Source organism: Pteropus vampyrus, unplaced genomic scaffold, assembly GCF_000151845.1.
Source record: "Pteropus vampyrus isolate Shadow unplaced genomic scaffold, Pvam_2.0 Scaffold35, whole genome shotgun sequence".
NCBI lineage: Eukaryota > Metazoa > Chordata > Mammalia > Chiroptera > Pteropodidae > Pteropus > Pteropus vampyrus.
Genome location: NW_011888816.1, coordinates 229,125 through 234,311, shown reverse-complemented (window position 1 = coordinate 234,311; position 5,187 = coordinate 229,125). Strand labels below are relative to the sequence as shown.

Genomic DNA, 5,187 nt, shown 5'->3' with positions numbered 1-5,187 from the left:
CTGCCTACCACGAAATCTAGCTAAGCCAGTCAGATTCCTGCTCCCAGAAATGATGGCCATGACAGGGCCCCACAGTGGCCAGCAGTGCCCTGGAGAGAAGACTCATGACCACCCAGGGGAGAAGTCCCAACACAGAACTGCCCTGGGTCATGTCTGTCCCAAGGCCAGATGCCCAGCAATTCCTTCTGTCCTGTGATCAACGCCGAGGACCGTCCAGCGCTCCCCTTCATCACTAGGTGGGCCTGGGTCCATCTCCGCTGCTCACACTCGGAGCCTCTCCACCAGCGCAGACGCAAAGCTCCCGCTTCTCCCGCCCACCCAGCAAGACGCGTGTCCCCACTCCACGCTTCCCAGCCGCCCCTTTCCCCTCCCAGTGGGATGGACAGGTTTTCATACGCAGACACGTGGATATCTGTTCACCAGTTGCGGACTGAACGTTTGGGACCCCTAAAATTCACATCTTGAAATCTTAACCTTCTACATCCATGCTACCCTGAGCGTGCCCGATCTCGTCTGATCTCGGAAGCTAAGCAGGGTCAGGCCTGGTTAGAACTTGGAAGGGAGACCACCTAGGAAGACCAGGTGCTGTAGGCGTAAAAAGTAAAAAAATAAAAAAATAAGGGATCGTAAACTGACAAGGTCCTTGCAATCTGTGAAGTCAACCAAGGGTTGCCTCACCTAAAAAAAAAAAAGAAAAGAAAATGAAATTCTAACCCCCAAGGTGATGGCATTTGGAGGTGAGACCTTCGGAAGGTGATGAAGTCGTGAAGATAGAGCCCTCACAAATGGGGTTAGTGTCCATATAAGAGAGACGCAAAGAGCTTGTTCTCTCTCTGCTGTTCCCACGTGAGGGTACCCCGAGAAAGCAGCCATCTGCGAAGCAGGAAGCAGCTCGCCCCACGCACCAGATCCACTGGCACCTTGATCTTGGACTCTTAGGCTCCAGAACGGTGAGAAATAAAAGTCTGTTGTTTAAGCTACCCTGTCTATAGTGATTAGTTACAGCAGACAGAGCTGACGAAGACACCGGACGTTTCGACTACAAGGTCTCTGTCTGTCCTTTTGGAAACTGCCTTAAGTGAATTGTAAAAAAGTATTGCTTTCGCCTCCCGGCCCCACGTCTTCCTCCTTAGTCAAACCTCCTCTCCTGTCCTTCATCCAAACAGAGTAAATAACAGATTCCAGTGGAAACTGTCATTAAATCGGGGGGCGGGGGGGTTGCACTTTAATCATTTATTCACCCAATACTTATCGAGAAGATAGTGTGCTTCTTCTCAGAGACCCTAGGTGGAGGTTTTAGCAGTGACCTTGCTGGGACATGACCTTGCTGGGACATGACGAAGGGGAGAGTGACTCCTCAGGACTTGGATTGAGGGAGGGAGGGAGGGACAGAGGAAGGAAGAGAGGGAGGGAGGAAGGGACGGAGGGAGAGAGGTTGGAACAGAGGTCAAGGTTTGGGCCCTGGCCCAGCGGGGTGGGCAACCTGGCTCAGGATGCCTGATGATGGGGTCAGTTTTCAGGACAAGTGGACTTAGAAATTGTGTATGTGTGCAGGGCAGGGGGGGCGGGGGGTGGCACCCAGGTTCCAGGCAGTGTCAGGAGAAGCTGGATGTGCCGGCCTTGAATCCAGCCAAGCACATGGGTGGAGACCACATCTGGAGTCACAGGCACTGGACACCATGGGGGGTGGACACATGGCTCAAGACGGAACTCTCGGGAACACAGACAGCAAGGAGCCCCAAAGGAGAAGTGTCAGCGATGTCAAACGCTGTGGGACACCAAGCAAGATAAGAACGGAAAAACATCCGCTGGCTCTGTGGTGCAATCAGAAAAGCAAGATAACTTCAGACTCCTGCCCGTCCCCTCCCGTGTCAGCGCACGGCGGAGGGGCACGGAATCACATTTCCTCCTTCCCTCTAGGAAAGTGCAGCGTTGTCCCCAGGTTCTGGGCTCTCCAGAGGGGACAGGAGCAGCCTTTGTGGTTTGAAGTCCTGGTTTCCTGGGAAACGAAGGGCCCTTTCAATGACCCTTTCCAGAGTGTGCGGCGAAATCCTTTGAGGTGGGAAAGAGATGGGTACCGAGGGCCACAGTGCAGAGATGATAGTGGCCAGCTCAAATCAAGTCCTTGGGGGCTGTAGGGCCTGGACCGGGATGGCTGCGGAGCCTCGGAGGAGCCTCAGGGACCGTCCCTGGGGAGTGCTGGGCAGGGAGGGAGCACAGCCACCGGTCCCTAACGTGTGGGGCTCACCTGCGCCTTGGCCCTAGGAGGTCCCAGCACCCGCCCAGGCTGAGGGTCAGGGCCCAACCCTGACCTGCACAGTTAAAATCCATCATGATTTAATTGTGTTAAAGGGAATATTTCTAAAGTGAGGATGCTACGTAGGTTGTTACCTTTGACCTCTGTTCATAAGAAAAGATACCGTATGGTTACCATCAGACCAGTGACTGTCCGGTCCACCCAGCCGTGCAAAAGCTGGAGTGTGGCCAGTCAGATGGGGAAAGAGAAAGAGGGAGAAGGGGAAGCTGAAGATCAACGCCAGGAGGGACCGTCCAGTTCCCCTCCGATGCTTCTGTTTGTGTCTTGATGACCGCAGGTGAGTGACCAGGGGCCAGTCAAGTGGAGTGAGTGGCAGGGTGCATGTGACTCCTCCTGCAGTGTGCGCAGCCACGAGTGTGGGTTTCGTGGCCTTACATCATGGTGGTTTTGGAAATTTCAGTTCCCCGTTTTCTGTCACTAGGGCAAATAAAATTTGCAGAAAACCCAGAACCCTCAGCCTGTTCAGTGGGCGCTGTGGGCTCTGCCCAGATGCCCTCTTCAAGGTCAGTGTCCCCACTCTCCCAGCTGCCGGGGGTGGGGCTGTTGTGCCCCGCCACCGGGAACCGCCCTCAGCCCTGGGACCTGCCTGCCAGGCTATGTCCCGTCCCAGGGGATGGCTGAGGCCAACGACAGGCTGGCGCGCGATGGCAGAGGCCTGGCCCCCTTCTCTCGGTGTGGGACGGTGCCATCCCAGCTCCAAAGCTCCTCACGGGGATCAGCAGAAGCTGCAGGGGAACCACACTCTGCCCGGCTTCCCCCTCCGCCCTGCCCTGCCTCACTCACTGCCTTCTAGGTGGGTCTCCCGGGATCCATCCCCAACGAGACCTCTTCGTGCGACTCCCTCGCCGAGAACTCTGCGTTCCCAAGAATGCCATCTTAAATAATCTGGCTCTTGGCTCCCGCTTCCTCTTCCACCAAAACTCAGTCACAGATGCTGAGAAATAATAAAATGTCTCCACCTTGAATTGTGTTCCTTTACCTTCCCTTGCCTCATCTTCGAGATACAGGTAGATGGTCCCTTGAGGACCTTAAAAAAGAGGCCTATGCACTCCTCATGGGGCTCACTCCCACTCAGGCATTCAGCTTAGATGACACCTACCTGGGAAACCTGGGCCCCCGTGGACTTGCTAACTGCCTCCTGCCCCCAGCTGCCCCGCGCTCCTCCAGCATGGCACATGACTCCCTGAATATAATCAGTTAGGTATCTGACCACCTCCCTCTAGGACATTCATGCCATGAGAGTGGAGAACAGGCCTACTTTGCTCACTGTTTTCTCCCAGGGCCTGACAAAGTGCCCAGCCCTCGGGAGATGCTTCCTGAGATGCTTCCTGCGAAGCCGTGGCACGGTCAAATAGGGCAACTGAGGATATTTTGGCAAGAGAGTTCTTTACAAAGATTTACACAGGATGCAGTTCGGTACTCGGTGCTGGCGAGAGCAGGTCACCGTTGCCACTGCCTGGGGAGAATGCTGTGTGACAGGAGCTGCCCACAAGTCAGGGGACACATCAGCCCTACCAAGAAGGGGAGCTCTGAGACCGCACCAGGAAGGAGTCCTGGAGCTCAACCCCTTGACCTCCTTCTCCAGTCTCCTGCCTAAAACTCCCCATTGGCCAAATCCAGCTGAAAATCAGAAGGGTGGGTATGTCCGCTGTTAATAAGATAAGCCCCCCTGCAGAGCAGAGGAGAGTGGCGAGTGGATGCAGAAGGACAGAAGGAAGATTTGCAAGACAGCAGGCACTGACGACCTGTGAAAGGAGTAAATGAATGAGCTTTTCAACAAATGTGTGTTGAAACTCTACACAATGGATATTTATCATGAATGACGCTTTTCAACAAATATGTGTTGAAACTCTACACAATGGATATTGATCATGCTGATCGCTGTCCCATGTATGTAAACAAAGGCCACACACAGAAAAAGGCCACTAGGTATAACTCGAACATGGGGGGAGCGGGGTAGACAGCAAAGCTGTGGGCTGCATGAGACGGGGAGCTGGAACCGAGTGGTTCTGCCATTCAGCTTGGGAATAAACGGACTAGAAGAAACTGGCCCGTAGTGGGAGGACAGTAGAAAAGCTTATTGGTTTTTGCTTAATTCCTAAGTGGTAGAGGAAAAAAATCTCCTCTGGGAATCCAGAATTTGTGCCTCATGCAAATATGAGGTTCGATGTTATAATACCCTCAAAATGGGAGAACCCCTAACCAGACCAAAGAAACTCATCTCAGGGCATCCATACCCCTAGTGCTTCTGGCTGAAAGAAATGCAAATCTCCTCGGGAAGGGAATGCTCTCCCTTCAGGCCACCACAAGCTACTGCAGGAAAAATAATCCCAAATAAATCTAACTCACAGCGAGACTACAAAACACTCAAGGAAATGGTCACCACGAGTGACAGTTGACAGCTTTCACAAACCATAGGCGTAAACCCCATCCCCAGTGAAAGATCTGATCAAATTATGATTTGATTAAAAGTGTTTTGTAAGGAATCGAAATCCTAAAAAAAAAATTAAAAAAACCCAGCAAAATATTATTACCAGAACCCACTCAGTGAAGACAAGGCTATATTCCACTCTTGTGGGATTTGTCTTATTGGCCTAACTCAGCACATTGTCTTAGAAGATGAAAACTCTTAGAAATCCTTCTGGAATGTGGGAGTTTTTACTCAGTAGGCGCTTAACGTTTCTTCTCCTGGGGATACACACTCACCTTCAGAGTCCGCTTGTCTCCTGGAGCACATGAAGATAATTCTCAGGGTTTACTGATTTTCCTTCTTTCTTCAGTATGATATCTGTAGCAGGATTAGGTTCAGGCACAACTCTAATGCACTTTATTCAAAGTTTTGATACAAGATTGTATCCTATTTCTTATTC

General features: G+C 52.2%; 1 pseudogene; it reads left to right on the top strand.

Annotated features, from left to right (window-relative positions):
• The first annotated feature begins 475 nt into the window (after positions 1-475).
• LOC111738145 lies at positions 476-594 on the top strand (annotated as a pseudogene).
• Positions 595-5,187: the final 4,593 nt, after the last annotated feature.